The sequence below is a fragment of the Phyllopteryx taeniolatus genome, chromosome 2 (genome assembly GCF_024500385.1).
Source record: "Phyllopteryx taeniolatus isolate TA_2022b chromosome 2, UOR_Ptae_1.2, whole genome shotgun sequence".
In the NCBI taxonomy this organism is placed as follows: domain Eukaryota; kingdom Metazoa; phylum Chordata; class Actinopteri; order Syngnathiformes; family Syngnathidae; genus Phyllopteryx; species Phyllopteryx taeniolatus.
In genome coordinates, this window is record NC_084503.1 from 9,705,422 (window position 1) to 9,722,907 (window position 17,486).

The 17,486-nt window shown below is 41.3% G+C and overlaps 1 protein-coding gene across 14 annotated transcripts in view; it reads right to left on the reverse strand.

Annotated features, from left to right (window-relative positions):
• tjp1a (tight junction protein 1a) overlaps positions 1 to 17,486 on the reverse strand; it is a 169,242-nt gene that overhangs the window by 74,637 nt on the left and 77,119 nt on the right. The gene's annotated exons all lie outside the window — the stretch shown is intronic.

Consider the following 17,486-nt stretch of genomic DNA (forward strand, 5'->3'; position numbering starts at 1 on the left):
CAGGGTCTGCAGTGATGCAGACTTTGTATCGTTCCGTTGTGGTAAAGAAGGAGCTAAGCCGGAGGGTGAAGCTCTCAATTTACTGGTCGATCTACGTTCCTACCCTCACCTATGGTCACGAGCTGTGGGTCGTGACCTAAAGACAAAACAAGATCCCGGATACAAGCGGCCGAAATAAGTTTCCTACGCAGGGTGTCCGGGCTCTCCCTTAGAGATAGGGTGAGAAGCTCGGTCATCTGGGAGGGGCTCAGAGTAGAGCCGCTGCTCCTCCACGTTGAAAGGAGCCAGATGAGGTGGCTTGGACATCTGGATTAGGAGACCTTCTGGACACCTCCCTGGTGAGGTGTTCCAGGCATGTACCACCGAGAGGAGACCAGGGAACGACCCAGGACACGCTGGAGAGACTACGTCTCCGGCTAGCATGGGAACGCCTCGGGATCATCCCAGAAGAGCCGGATGAAGTGGCTGGGGAGAGGGAAGTCTGGGCTTCCCTGCTAAAGCTACTGCCCCCCCGACCTGACCTCAGATAAAATGAATGAATGGATGAATGGCTGGAACTTAACTCCATTATCTCCTTTGTCCACAATTATACAGTCCTCAGATAAGTGGAAGATAATGAATGAATGAACTTTCCCAATATACAGGCCAAACCACAAAGTCCACATTAAAAGCTCCATCTCTATCAACTCTGAAGCCTGGCAAAAAACTTGTGTGTGCAGCTTATAGGCCACTTCATACTTGTGGAAGATGATGCTCCGCATGGTCAGCATCTGCTTGACCTTTTTGGTCAGGTACTGACCTTGGAAAAAATAAAAATATTTTTCATAAAGCAGTTGTGCTAAGTGCAAATGACTGCAAACCTAGTGTATCTACTGACAGAAAATGATAGGAAGGCTTTATTCCATCTCATATGCAGTTTATCCAGCAGCAAAGTCATCCCAACTCAACCGCACTAATTGTCCTCTGCCAACAGAGGCAAAGTGCTGAGAATAAAAAGAAAAGGCTGGATTCCATACCAACCTTTGATTTGCTTTATCTTAAAATTGATTTATTGTTGATTTTATTTTTTTTTATTACTAATTGTATTCAAATAGTTGGGTCACTGGAGTGCCTGCCCAGTCATTTGAGTTGAGTGAAATTACGCAAAAAAAGATAATCGGTTGCTTACATGCCCATTTCCCAAAAATTGTAAATGAACCATTCTGAAAATTGTGACAGCCAATTTACAGAGTACCCCTACATCGAATTTCTCCACCCATGATTTGCCAGCTGGGCTGGGGAAAAAAAATAATTAGCTATTTTCAAGCAGCGGCCACAGTTTAGCTGTCCAACAATATCATGCTAAAGCCAAAAGGTAAGAAGATCTGCAGTGTTAACACAGATTATGATTAGAAAACAGTATTATCAGCATTCACTTCTCTTTTGGAAATTAAATCAGAAAACAATCTTGTCTTTTGTAGTTTTAATAATATCTTTACAAAGAGAGAGACATTCAAGAGAGGTTACAAGTTGCTTCACATCTCTGCCGTCTCTGAAACACATCTGCAAAAGCAAAGCCTAATAAACTGAAAAAATGGGAGGGGAATGAGGAAAAAGACCTATTCATACAGTTATCTTGTCCTTGAGAGAAAAGGGAGGTTGGTACAGCCAACGAGACAGTATGACGGAAAGGAACAAGAAACAATTTAGCTATTAGACAATTTAGGTGTTAGGCCACACAAGAACAAAGGAGTATTGAAGTAATAAAATCATATAAAATAAAATAAAAAATTAAAAAATTAAAAAAAACATTGTGGGGGGGGGTTCTGGGTGCTTAATTTATGTTAAAATGAAAAACATTCTCTGAGGGAGATCACGCAGAGAATGTTTTTGATTTTAACATAAATTAAGCAATCTGAAGACTCTGAAGAGTACAAGGCAAAATTTAAAAAAATTCTTCACGCAGAAAAACATTTATTTAAACCGCTGAAATACATGTTGATGTACAAATTTAGGATTAAAAGTCAATTTGCCTGTACTTCCGCAAACGTCATGGCCGAGTGAGGACGGTAAACTTTTCAGCGCCGACAGAATTATTAAATTAAGCTGTTTTGAGAAAGTTTCTTGATAAATGAACACCAGACTTGGCGAAAGAGATAACCCAAAGAGTATGCTGAACCCAAAAACAGCCAAGAACGACGGAAAAGTGAGTAAAATAGGGGATGGAAAGCAATGACCCAAGCAGCTAATGATAGCTTAAGCTTCCATTGAAAACTACTGGGGAAGCTAACGCTGAAAATGACGTACTAGCGGAGCTACGAAAACTCAGACAGGAAAATACAAAGTCAATCCAAGACTTAAAAACTTCATTCACCAGATTGGAGAATAAACTGACGGATCTTGCAACACGCACAGACGATTTGGACCACAGAATGACTGAAGCGGAATACAGAGTGAGTGCCACAAAAGACCGACAAAATAAACACGAGAAGTTGCTAAGTTAGCTGAAGCACAGCGAAATCAACCTTGCCCATAAATGTGACGATCTGGAAAATTGTCTACGTCGTAACAACATACACTTGTACGGTATACCAGAGCAGTCTGAAAAGGATGACATGATAAATTTTGTGGAGCATTTTTTGAAGGGCGCGCTAAAGTTACTAGATGGGCTCGACATCAAAGTGGAAAGAGCTCATCGTGCGCTCGGACCGAGACCAGAGGCCACAGCCCCACCAATGTCCATTATTATCCGCTTCTTAGATTTTCAGGTGAAACAAGCAGTGCTGCAACAAGCATGGAAACAACGCAACGTTCAGTTGGAGGGACATACAATCTACTTTGACCAAGATTATTCTATTGAAGTGCAGAGGTCAAGGAAAAAGGTGCGTGAAGTGATAAAAAGGCTTAAGGAGATAAACATCAAGGCTCAATCACCCTACCCAGCCCAGCTGAGGATTTTTCTGGACTACGGCACCAAAATTTTCACTTCTTTACTGGAGGCACAACCCACACTAAAACAACTGGGAGTGAACGTGGTGTTGGACGAAGGAGAGGTCCTGGATATGGAGATGGTCCGAGATGCTTGGACAACGCAGCCGACCAAAGATATCAGAAATCAAAAGGGCTCATTCATGGAAAGGAGGGGAACGATTAGAACACTACAAGTCATGAGTAATGTGATCGTTTAGGCTGGTTTTCGTTTATCGGAGGATATGGTTTGTACATTTTGGTTTGAGGCTTACAAGCAAAATATTAAGATTTATTACCTGAAGTCTGTCAGGGACTGTGGAATGTACCAGTTTGTTTAACAACAGCTCAGCTTTGGACGATCTGAACACAACCAGAGGTCTTCCTGAGAGATCGTCTCCACTGCACAAAGTGCACCTCACCCGGAGAGCATTTGCTCTTTGCTCAAAAGACATCGGCGCTGGAACGCTCTTAACTTGTTTTCAATCATTCTTATTGCAAGGGCTAAGCACTAGTTAAATGGAAGTTCATAAGAACGTTAGGTTCTACAGTGTTGTTTGCACTGTTGTTGATTTGAAGTGTTGTGTGGCTATCGGCATACGTGTCTTGTCTGTTTAGCGGCACGGTGGAACTGGTTAGAGCGTCAGCCTCACAGTTCTGAAGACCCGGGTTCAATCCCCGGCCCCGCCTGTGTGGAGTTTGCATGTTCTCCCCGTGCCTGCGAGGGTTTTCTCCGGGCACTCCGGTTTCCTCCCACATCCCAAAAATATGCACGTTAATTGAAAACTCTAAATTGCCCGTAGGTGTGAATGTGAGTGCGAATGGTTGTTTGTTTGTATGTGCCTTGCGATTGGCTGGCAACCAGTTCAGGGTGTACCCCGCCTCCTGCCCGATGATAGCTGGGATAGGCTCCAGCACGCCCGCAACCCTAGTGAGGAGAAGCGGCTCAGAAAATGGATGGATGGATGGATGAAAATACTTAATTTCTCAATTGCCTTACTCCAAGAGACCCACCTTGATGACAAGGAAAATATGGACGTTCCTCACATTTGGGAGCTCTGGAACAGAGTTAATTTGTGCAAGACGAGAAAAATTGGCTGCAATGTCCTAATTATTGATCCTTGGGGTATTTTGATGAAAGCATATTGCAGATACGCATTGTTTGAGCATCGTCATGTACGTGTGCGCAATAGTCACATCGTGGTGTCCAGCGATGATGGTCTGCTGTATTGAGATGCAGTGACTAAACTGTCATATTAATAAATGACCATCAGAGGTACCTGGTTGGACATGCTAATAAGATTAGCAGTGATGTTACAGTAAATTATATCCCTTCAAATAACACACTGTGCAACCCAGAGTGTTATATACTTATCTTCTTGTATGATAACTATTGAAGAGGACACGGGGAAACAGTTATACACCTGCATTTACTGTATAGCTTTTCAGTAAGTGACAAACAAATGTACATATTATGGTTGGACAATATTTTGTTTGAGCATCGTCATTCCGTGCGCATAATACAACGCTGGGTCTGCTGCGATGTTGGTGTTCTTTAATATACAATGAATCAGCTGTAATATTAAAAGTGACCAGCAGAGGGACATGTTTGGACGAGCTAATAGAATGTACATGCTGCGTTTCCTACTTCCTCTTCAGAATGAAACCACTGTAGACAGCTGTGCACACGGCAGCTGCTTGAGTGCACGAGGTGCATTCAGGGACACTGTAAATGGGAGTAAATGTCTTATTTTGTAATACAGCACATAATTGTAAAAATAGATTACTAGGAAAATTATTATTTGTAGCACAATGCTTTAGTTAAAACACTGTACGATCACACTGTTATAATATGGAATTTATTTTGTTTTGTAATATAAGAGTACCGTATTTTCACGACAATTAGGCGCACTTAAAACTCTTAAATTTTCTCCAAAATGGACGGGGCGCCTTATAATGCGGTGCGCCTTATGTGTGTGCAGAGTTCAAAAATCTGTAAATGCTGTTGTGTGACTTTGATGAGCGCTCCGCTTGACTGACTGGGAGCATTTCCTGCCGACACGCTGCTTATATAGAGGAAAGGCGGACGTGACTGCGGACAGCATGCGGACGTTAAAGGGGGAGGGGTGCGCGTGAAAGAGGACGGAATCGAGAGAGCTAATATGGAATGATTGTAGGAACAAACTTCAGGTGTACACAACAACATGTGTTGATTAAACTAATGCACTAGAAATACTCATACAAATGTTAAAATGTGTAAAAATATCAGACTGGTTAAAAAAACTGTGTCAGGAATGTGCTAATGCTTATACAGTATAACGGCATGAAAATAAATTATTTTAACTTTGAATCTGGCTTGACTGTTAGCTGCTCAATACCACAGTGCAATTAAATACAGGTAGACTTCATACAAATGACTACTGAGCATAGTTTATTTTCTCCTAAAGCTATTATAAATTGTCCAAACAATACAGCGAGGGAAAAAGAATTATGTGCTGCTTTTCACGTCATGACTATGTTATTCTGTATTTTTTCCACACTGCAATATATATTATAGGGTTTTAAAAAATAATAATAATAATTGCAATGACATTTTTTTTTCCCCAATATCGGGCAGACCTAGGATGGGCATTGTAAACTCACTGATTACTTGAGCGTTAGTCCAAGTTTATTTGCATAGCCCTTCAAAGATTGGCAACATCCTCTGATCTAAACCCCCAAAGAATTTGGTTGATTGTGCAGATATGATTGTTGATTAATAAGTTTTTGTAGTAATAAAGCCAAAATGGAGTACATGTAAAGCACTTGAAAATTATTTCATCGGCCTAATTTTATGATAATCATCTTTCATTCATTAATCACAGCTTCTGACCTTGGCAATGCAATTAGATCGTGGTTTGTGCTTCATTTACCAAATGAGTGACCAGAGACACACCCATGACTATGGAGAAATACTTGAATGCAATTACCACTAAAAATTTGTATTTTATAAAATTTGAAATACTTTTTATATACAGAAACTAGGGCTGTCACGATCATCTTTTTAAGACGATATATTGTGTATATATAAGACACGCTGGAGAGACTAAGTCTTTCGGCTGGCCTGGGAACGCCTCGGGATCCCCCCGGAAGAGCTGGATGAAGTGGCTGGGGAGAGGGAAGTCTGGGCGTCCCTACAAAAGCTACTGCCCCCGCGACCAGACCTCAGATAAGCAGTAGAAAATGAATGGATGGATGGATTATTCTCTGTAGGTGGCTATATTTAGAAGTGCAGAAACTAAATGCAAGCCAGGCACAGAGTAATAACCAGGCCTAGAACTGAAACCTTTGTATTCAGCTGATCTGCACACACACCCTACACTGAGTCAAACCCCCCACCACCACCCCTCGACTGACAGTACTGAAACTAACTGTACCACAAGCAAACAAGAAATATTAGACAAAGCGGTTATTCAGAAAGGAGGCTCTCAGTCTGATGCAACTGTACACACGTGAGCAAAAATTTGCTACTGCTGGCCAGACCAACACAAGAATTGTCTTTTTGGATTATCGTGAAAAAAAAAAACAGTATCTGAATGCGCAAACAGGCAGGAATTTGGAATATTTGCCAAGGAACATACAATTACAAAATTCCATAAAATTTTCAAGTTGCACATCAACATATAAACGCGCAAATCTGAACCAATAGTTGACAGTCAGATGCTGGCGTGAAAGAAGAGGCCAAGCCCACTCAACGGCATTCCCAAGCCCTCTGAGGACTTTGCTACAATAGACATGTTGTGGGGCAGAATCTATAGTGAATTAATGAGTTACTGTTTGACAGACCTTTTTCCCAAGCACTTAAACAGCAACATAATTATGATTGGGATAAGAAGGGGGCACTTGCATTCTTCATATAGAAGACTAGCATCAAACTAATTATAAATAAAGAGCAGACAAAACGCTGCACAATGAAGTCTCTAATTATTTAGGGCTGTCAAAAATTGAGTCAACATATCTGTGTACAGCAGAGCCTCTGAGCAATTGCACAATGACCAATACAAATAGCGTGACTGGTGGTTGGCTGTCACAATTTGTTATGTATCACGATTTCTGACCATGGTTCGATACGAACGATGGGAGGGGGGGTTAAAAAAAAAACCAAAAAAAGATATAAAAAAAAAAAAAAAACGTTTTTTTCTAAAATGTATTTAGAACACTTAATTACACATGACTGTAAATGTAAAGAAGTAACAGAGGTAACAGACTGTGCTGTAAACCAGAAATTAAATATGTATAAAAACAAAAACTTTTCTCTAACAAAATAGCTACTGTTTATTAAAAATATACTCAGAACTAAATTAAACTGTAAGCTTTAGGGGGAAAAAATTCCATCTGTTCCATAAACTGCAACAATGTAAACATTGATTCAAACCAGAAATTAAACAACAAAATGAGGAAAGGAAAAAACACTGTCCAGGACTTGCCACACCTGGGCAGACAACAATAAATATTCAGCATTTAGCGAACAGAAATCATTTGGTAATGCTAACTGACCTAAAACAGGAATTTCATGTCAGACAGTCAGGGGGGGAAATGACTACCTGCTGAACGAGACCTTTAGAGAAGCTTTATAAAAAATAAAAAAAAATTAAAAAAAAATGTAAAAAAAATAAAAATAAAAAAAAGTAGAACAATGTCACAATAGACCTTTTTTCAGATATTAGGAAGAATATTTGCCTGTGAGTATTGTTATATTACCTGTCTGTATATGTTAGTACGCCGTTTGTGTGTGACTATTCGTTATTTGAAAGTAAATCCGACCCCATTAACTAGTGCTAATTTTAGCTAGTCCCCTCAATAGGGTTTTCCATTGACTGTACAAGACTCGAATGAAGCTGTCTCGCATCGCTATTTGAGATTCAAAATTAGCATTTTGCGCCTCATAAAACACATTGAAAAGCAAAACCGCGAATAACAGTTTGTTCACAGTGTTGAACGGACGCACGGACGTGACAACGCGATTAGGTTGTCGCCAAAAAGACGTAAGTGAAGCGAAGCTTGTTTGTTGGCGCGAGAGGGGCGAGGCTGAACTGATAGGAAAAATGCAAGAGCAAAAGATGGAAAATGGCCAAAGTGCGGTAGGATTTCATAGTGAAATGGAAGGCGAGTACCTATGACATGTAAGTTTGTAACAAGGACCTCTCTCTGCTGACGACGCAGAGTATGATGGCTGAACACGAGCCTTCATATGTCGGGGGAGGCTTGTATATAGTGTGTTCAGTCGAGGTTCAGCAATCATACTCTGTGTCTTCGTTCATCATAAACACCGTATTTAGCAACCGACTTAGTGCGGTCGCTGCTGCCATTCATGGTTACATGGCAGCTGGTGAGTGCGCGAGGTGCACTGAGTAAATGGGAGTGAATGTGTTCTTTTTTTATTTTTTAAATACAGTACATAACTGTAAAAATTGATTACTAGGAGGGGCGGCACAGTGGACGACTGTTTAGCACATCTGCCTTACAGTTCTGAGGACCAGAGTTCAATTCCGGCCTCACCTGTGTGGAGTTTGCATGCTCTCCCCACGCCTGCGTGGGTTTTCTCCAGCTACTACGGTTTCCTCTCACATCCCAAAAACATGCATGGGAGGTTAATTGAAAACTAAATTGCCCGTAGGTGTGAATGCGAGTGCGAATGGTTGTTTGTTTATATGTGCCCTGCGATTGGCTGGCGACCAGTTCAAGGTGTACCCCTCCTCTCGCCCAAAGATAGCTCCAACTTGCCCGTGACCCTAGTGAGGTTACGCGGTACGTAAAATGGATGGATGCATTACTAGGAAAATTACTTTTATCAGAATGCTTTAGTTAAAACACTTTACAATCACACTCGGGCTGTCACTATCAAATCTTATTAGAATAGATTCTGCTATTGATTATTGGTCAAATAACCGCCCCCACTATTATTATTTTTTTTTTAAATTCTAACATGCATTTTATTCTCATTTATGAGTGATGGAGTTCGATCCTTAAACTGCATATGTTGGTACGAATTTGGTTACAGAATTTGAGACCACAAAACGCTAAATGGGCAGCAATGCTTGAATTCCCTGGTGGTTTTTTTATTTTTAAATGAGGAATTAAAACAAAAACAGGACTGGAGTCCTGAATGTGCGAACAAAAACAGGCAAGACAGATGTTTTGTTAATATCGCCAGCCAAAGCTGCTCGTTCCTGTCATCCAAAACAAAATAAATTCCATATTATCACAGTGTGATCGTACAGTGTTTTAACTTAAGCATTCTGATACAAATAATTTTCCAAGTAATCCATTTTTACAATTTTGTATTGCGTTACAAAAGAATCAAGGAACACATTCGCTCCCATTTACGCAGTGTCCCTGAACACGCCTAACGCACTCACGCAGCTCCGGCGTGCCTACCTACAGTAGTTTAATTATGAAGAGCGAAGTATCTTATTACTTACACAATGGGAGACTTGGTAAACATCAAGGAGTCTACTTCGGACATCAAGGAGTCTACTTCCAACTTTCGCAAATCCGCTCAGTTTTTTCCCCCGAGTTACTCATCGGAGCAGCGACCGCGGTCTTTGGGGTATGGAGACAGAGGCGGCGCCACAGTGGGAAGCAAGCCGGCATCCAAGTGAAGTCCCGCAAGAGAGGATACAGATTGGCGTTTCCGTCGATCCACCTCGCGAATCTACGCTCCCTCCCCAACAAAATGGACGAGCTTCATCTTCTGATAAAGACCAGTAAAGACTTCGGACGTTCCGCCGCCCTGTGCTTTACGGAGACTTGGCTGTGTGAGGCTGTACCCGATGGCGCCGTCATGCTTCCCCGGCTTCTATCTTCACCGGGCAGACCACGACATGGAATCATTGGGGAAAACAAAAGGCGGCGGGATATGCTTCTATATCAACGAAAAATGGTGTAGGGACGTCACGGAGCTCAGCACACACCGTTTAGAGTTGCTGTTTTTGAACTGTAAGCCATTTTACTCGCCTTGTGAGTTTGCGTCATTCATTCTCACCCGTGTCTACATTCCGCCTCAAGCTAACACGAACGCTGCACTGATAATGCTCGCCAAACATCCATCCATTTTCAGAGCCGCTTCTCCTCACTAGGGTCGCGGGCGTGCAGGAGCCTATCCCAGCTATCATCGGGCAGGAGGCGGGGTACACCCTGAACTGGTTGTTCTCCCCAAACAAGTAAACGAAATTAAAAAAAAAAAAAAAAAAAAAAAAAACACACCCGGACTCACCCCTCATTATTCTTGGGGACTTTAACAAAGCCAAACTCAACGACGAACTCCCTAAATACAAGCAGCACATCGACTGTCCTACCAGGGAAAATAACATTTTAGACCACTGCTATACTACACTAAATAACACATGCTGTGCCATTCCTCATGCAGCTCTGGGCTGGGTTAGATCACACCTTAATTCACTTAATACCAACATACAGGCAGAACTTAAATGCCTGGATGACTATACGGACACTGTCGCATCCTATATTAGTTTCTGTGAAGATGTGTGTGTATACCAACAAAGTCATTTCGCACATTCAATAACAACAACCCGTGGTTCACTGCCAAACCTAAGCAACTTCACCAAGCTAAGGAGGATGCATATCAAAGCGGAGACAGGAACCTGTATAATCGCACTAGAAACCAGCTGACTAAAGAAATTAACATTGCAAAGAGAAACTATGCAGCAAAGTTGGAAAAAGTTTAGCGCAAACGACTAAATCAGTCTGACATGCATTCCAATCGCTGACCAATTACAAGCGACGATCACCCCAAACTGAGAACAATAGTACACTAGCCAACGACTTGAATACCTGCTACTGCAGATTTGAAAAGGACACTTTCACACCCCACACCCACCCAGCAACACCCAAGACCACAATCACACCTCTGACTTCTGCATTAACCATCCACGAACAGGACGTGAGACGCATCTTCAAACAAGAAAAGAAAAGATTAACAAAGCGGCAGGCCCAGAGACCATGTGTCCCCATCCTGCCTCAAAATCTGCACGGACCAGCTCGCTCCAGTCTTCACACAGATCTTCAACAGATCTCTGGAACTGTGCGAAGTACCATCCTGTTACAAAAGCGCCACAATCATTCCAGTCCCCAAGAAACCTACACAAAGTCTTGAAGTCTCGGCACCCTTTGCACAATGGTCATTGCACCGGACTATTGCTATATTAGTCATTCAAACTGCTCTAAGTGCTTGAGGACTCTGCATCTTTTTGCATAATTGTCAAAAATAAATAAAATAAAATTGTACTGGCATTACCAAATAACTAGGAACCCTTTATTGCTCAGTGACTGTTTTTCTCAATGTATTTATGTCCCAAAAGTGTCTGTTGTCGTACTAGAGCGGCTCCAACTACCGGAGACAAATTCCTTGTGTTTTTTTGGACATACTTGGCAAAATAAAGATGATTCTGATTAGCATTTCCAAACAGGGCCCTCTGCTGGTCACGTTAAATATTACAGTTGATTCAGCTGGTCTATTACAGTACACCAACATTACAGCAGACCCTGCGAAGTGACTATTCTACACACATACATCGCGATGAAAATGCTCAAACAAAATATTGTTCAGCCCTAACTGTGAGTGCATGCAGTATGGCTGTGTGTGGAGTGGAGGCACACAGTTGAATGGGCGTGTCACGGTTCTGCCATTTCAAAGACGACACGGGTTTGTGTATTTGAAAACCGCAATTTTCAGTTTCGATACAAAATCGTTACAGCTCTATAGTTGGTACTGTAAACTGTTATATTTAAAGATTTCATGCAGTTATGCAGTAATGTATATTTTGTTATAGGCTCAGGGTCATTATCCCTTCCTCCACTACAATGTAATAACATAATGAAACATCACTAAATGAACTCAAACAGTGTGGATGTGTTGTGTAAAGGCATGTAGGGCAACAAGCCTTGGGATGAATTTGTTCCATTCTCTCTCTCTCTCTCTCTCTCTCTCTCTCTCCCCTAACCAGCTGAGCCATGGCAAACCCAAAATCACCTTCCATGAATCTCGTATCTCTGTCTCGCAATCTCTGTCTCCCACACACACACAATTCCCTGTGGCAAATCCCTTATGCCTGTGATAAATCCCTGCAGAGACCTACCCTACCCTGTCCTGTCCTGCCAAAAAAGATGCAAGGCCAGCTTGGAGTGTCTGTCCTAGGTTTCCTTGACAGGGTGTCTGATGTGAAACAAAGAAAGTACCAAGACAGGTTACATAACACTTACAGAAATCTTTAGAGTAGGAGAGTGAAACTTGATGAATAATACATTGCTAAAACCAAGACCTTTTCTGATTTAAATTAAAGCATAAGCACTCGCGTTATACAATGTAAGGAACTCAGACCTTTCTAAACTACTCACAGCTCTTGTCAGGAAGCTAGGACTACATCAGTGACTTTATGTACAGAATATACGGTACGTCGACAGTATTGTCGCTGTTAGGCAGATGTCAAAATATGGTCAATCTCATTTCTTTTCACAAATCGGTACTACTGGTCAGTCACCAAGTCTGTTAATTTCACACAATCAATTTACGGTGTTAAAAATAGCTTAAGAGAAAATCTAATAACTTGAACGCTCAACTCTCAGAGGTGTCACTCTGTGGGAGCCTTGCGGGATTATGTCGCCTCAAAATTGTAAATTTGGATGTTTTTCAGACAATGAATGAAAATAGGTTAGCTACATTTGAGTAAGCCCGTTGTTTAAATGGATAACTGTAATGCATAAGTGCAGAAAGAAGCACCAGCCACAAAGGTAAGTTTGCATGCAGATTCATTTTCGTCTATTACATGCTTAGTCAGCTCATAGTTTTATTTACTGCATCACTCTTGGTGCTAAGACCTTTTAAAAAGAGTTTGGGCAGATGAAGTAACCACGGTAGTTTGCTTTCGTCAAGTATTAAAGGGTTTTGTCATTTCGTGGGATTGGCATGAATGCAGTCTTCTGTGTGACTGCTGGCGGTGTGTTCATAGCATTTTAATGAATGACAGGATAATGAAATAGCATTTTTTTGGGGGAGGGGTTTATTAAATTCATGATTTAACAATTTTGGGGAGAAGGTGTGGGGTACCAATATTTTTTAGCATGACTGTATTGTCTATTATATATATATATATATCTGTCTCGGGAAAAAAAATCATCTCACTGTTCTGGCATTTAGCAAATAGAGCAAATAGAAATCATTTTGGTAATGCTAATTGACCTAAAACGGAGAGCTTGTTTTTTTTCATTATTATTTATTACTTTTTTTTGTAATCAAGTGGTTGTTTTAAGTTGTAAAAACGAGCTCAACTACTCTGATAAATTGATGACATCTTGATAAATGATGTGACGTTCATGGCCATGTGCGCATGTCACACGGCTATTCCGATGAAATGTAATGCATATGTATACATGCAATCGGAATAGATCAGGTCACATAAACAGTTGACCAGAAATCTTTAATCAGACTTATTTCAATCGGAATGACAAAAGTCTCCATGCAAACCCGGCTGAAGATTCTGGGTCATTCGGGAATCGTGCACAAATAAAACGCAGCTTTGGAGGTCACATAATCGCATTGTGTGAAATCACGATTTCAATCGGAAAACGATAAATTGTTGAGCCCTAATACAGAGTCAGAAATAAACGCTTCCAAACGGAACTAACAGAGCTAATAATAAAAAACGTTCACTGATATCTGAATGGTTCTCGATGCCAAGAGATGAGCCAATTTCAAAATTACATAGTATGGCATGGCAGAAGAACAAGCGATCTGTTCATGTAATGTCTAAGTGAGGAAAGTAACTGCATCATCTACATTTTATCAAACAATAAAACTAAAACTTCTAAGCCATCGCCAGCAAAGATTAAGGGGGAAACAGTGTTATTACAGTATGAATTTCAAACACCCCAAATATTGTAAAATTTGCAGTTTGACTATAATTTTTGTGAAAGATATGCATTAAAGTTCATACAATTTTTAGAGTTAAAGCCACCATCATATGTTAGTTTCACAAAATGATATTAAAATTATTCTGAAAATCCCAGAAAACCTCAGACAACCTCAGACAAGGCTAAAAATAAATTAGTTTTTGGATTCAAATATACTGTGCACGATGGCGACGCGGAGTAAATGTCTTTTGCGGAGGGGATCAATGAAGTCATTGATCGGATCGGTGAATTATGACATTAAAGCCGATCAGCATAAAATGATAATTATTGGCCGATACCGATAAGGCCGATAAAATAGGCGTAAAGTCGATATAAAAAGGTACCATGGTTGGATACTGTCACGTGAATGCATAAATACGACTGTTGAGACTATTTGGATGCGCTCTTTTTATTTTTTTTTAAATGGATTGCCAACGTATCAGATCAGGACGGTATCAGCAGATCCTGAAATGAAATGACTCATACTCAAGTTAAAAGGTAATTTTGTCAATTCTACAATATGCATAGCATATACAGAGGATTGAAATTGTGGTAATCAAGGGCCCACGGTGCTACAAAAGACGGTATAAATAATGAACATCAGTATAAAGAAGCTAAATAAAACTATGCTATATACATCCATCCATCCATTTTCTGAGCCGCTTCTCCTCACTAGGGTCGCGGGCGTGCTGGAGCCTATCCCAGCTGTCATCGGGCAACCCTGAACTGGTTGCCAGCCAATCGCAGGGCACATACAAACAAACAACCATTCGTACTCACAGTCATGCATGTTTTTGGGATGTGGGAGGAAACCGGAGTGCCCGGAGAAAACCCAGGCAGGCACGGGGAGAACATGCAAACTCCACACAGGTGGGGACGGGGATTGAACCCCGCACCTCAGAACTGTGAGGCTGACGCTCTAACCAGTCGGCCACCGTGCCAAGCTATATACAAAAATATTTTAAAAAAATAATATTTAAAAAAAGTATAAATTAAATTTGCAAATATCAAAGATTAGGAGACGTGCAACATTGTCAAAGTCTGATTACAAGGCAGTGTGGGGAGGTGTCCGTGTGCGTGCATGTGCGTGGGGGTTCAGGGTTCAGACTTCAGGTAGGCAGAGGACAAGAGAAATAGAGGGGGCAGAGCGGGCAGAGAGTTCAACTTCCTGACAGCCTGATAAATAAAACTGTCTAAGTGGGCTGGTCCTGGCCCGCAGACTCCGCAGTTTCCTCCCTGATGGCAGCAGACTGAAGAGGCTGTGTGATGGATGGGTGGTATCCCCGCTGTGCTGAGGGCTTTGTGGGTGAGGCGGGTGCTGTAAATGTCCTGCAGGGAGGGAAGAGAGGTTCCAATGATCTTCTCAGCTGCCCTCCCTGTGCAATGGAGAGTCTTGCGGCAGGATGCGGTGCAGGCTCAGTAGCACACAGTGATGCAGCTGGTAAGAATGCTCTCTATGGTCCCTCTGTAGAACGAGCACATGATGGGGGTCGGGGCTCTAGCTCTTCTCAGCTTGCGCAGGAAGTAGAGAGGCTGGTTTGCTTTCGAGGCCAGTGATGAGATTGCTGCTCCAGAAGATGTCCTCACTGCCAAGATCTCGCCACCGCAGCACCATTGATGTTTCGGGGAGCACGCTGGGAGTGCACTCTCCTGAAGTGCACTCCTTGGTTTTCTGCACATTCAGGGAGAGACTGTTGTCCGTGCACCACACAGCCAGGCGGCAGACCTCACTCCTGTAGTCTGTCTCGTCCCCATTGCTGATGGGACCCACCTCAGTTGCATCGTCTGCAAACTTGATGAAGAGGTTGGAACTGTGTATCGGTGTACAGTCATAGGTCAGCAGGGTGAAGAGGAGGGGGCTCAACACACATACACTTGGGTACAAAACAATGTGATCGGGACATCCTTTGTGTGGTATGTTTTAACATTTTACAATAAATTAGTGTTTAACTGCATGTTATACTTGTGCATCAGAGGTAATGTTATAGAATGAGATTAGTAATGAGTCTATTTTGTTTTGTTTGTTTTGAGTCTAAAACTAGACCAGAATCTCAGAAAGGATTGAGGCTCACGTATAAGGTACTTTGAACATGAAAAGTAAGTGAAGAGCACTAATGCGGTGATTACAGAGGAGGAGAGAGACAATCTTTTTAAATTCTGACATGTGACTCAGATTATAGCCAGTGCACCCCCCCCCCACATTGTCCATTCACCCACGCAATAACCCCTCCTCATCCTCTCCTTTAGAAGGTATTCTGTTTTTCTTCTTTTCCCTCTAACAGCAATACACTAAACTCCTTATCTGTGTTTATGCCATTTGTTGTCACAAACCAGCTAATTTATTCTTGTAGTGTCATACTGAGTTCAGAATTAAACCAAAACAGGCGAAAACAGTGGTGAACAAACAAACAAAATGGAGCCCCAATGAAAGAAATCGCCACGAGCTATAGTTTTCAATATAGGCAAGAGAACACCTCCTCATCTGTAGTGACAGCTTACACCTTGAGAAACAGGAGAACGCACAGTCAAGGCCTGTTGTATGCATAGATGTGTTTTTTGTTTTCATATAGGTAGATTGTTAAGGTCAGTTTGTTTGATAGGTGTCTCGTTTGAATTTGTATTCGAGGCATGCTTCCTCCAAGAAATTCGAGAGCTAAACACTAATGTGGTTTACGTTTCCACCACAGTGTGTTTTCTGGATAACGTACGCTATGTCAGCTATGTAAATAGTGTGATATCATACCAGCAGGACACAGTGTAGTTGAAGTGAAACAAAGGGCAAAGATGGAGTATATCCATCTTTTATTGTTTGTTCAGCTTCCCATGGAACTGTTTATTATATGAAGACAAGCTTTCTTCAAGATAACGCACATTCTTCCCTCTCAATTTCTCCTGTTAAACAAGTGTAGATTCTTAATCAACAAACCGCAGAATTCATCCCATAAGGGAACAAAAAAGTGGTACGTTACAGATCTGTTTTTCAGGTACCCTTCTGGAATTTTGATAAGGGAAATGCACACAAAAATGCCTACAGAAACTGAACTCAACTGCAAGATGAAGAGACCCCCACAGGGACTTCTTTCAAAGCAAATTTCAGTGATGAGTACCAACCCTACTTATGGTACATGTAAAATATGTTGGAACAACAACACAGCCTAATGCTACTTGACACAAACACACCTCCACCTTGAGCAGATTTGATGCTGATGTAACAAATAGTCTTGTTCTGTTATGAAAATCCAATTAAAAACACACAGTATACAATCTGAGAGTGATGAATTTCAATTTGAATTGTTGCAAGATTATTAAGCGCATAAAAAAAAAAAAAAAAAAAACATTTTAAACAGAAACAATAGGAAAATAGATTATTTTAGATTCTAGCACTTTTGTGGATTTGTTGGTGTCCCTGGTCTAGATGTATTAATATAGACAATCAAATAAAAATTACATTCTTCACTATTGATGTTGGGCCTTTGAGAGTTCCATTTTAGTTTAAAATCAACAAAGATTGCATGAAACTCAGTAAACGTATAACAAACTAGACAATAGCTCCTCACAGGCCACATCTGTTGTGATTCGGACCTAGAACGTAA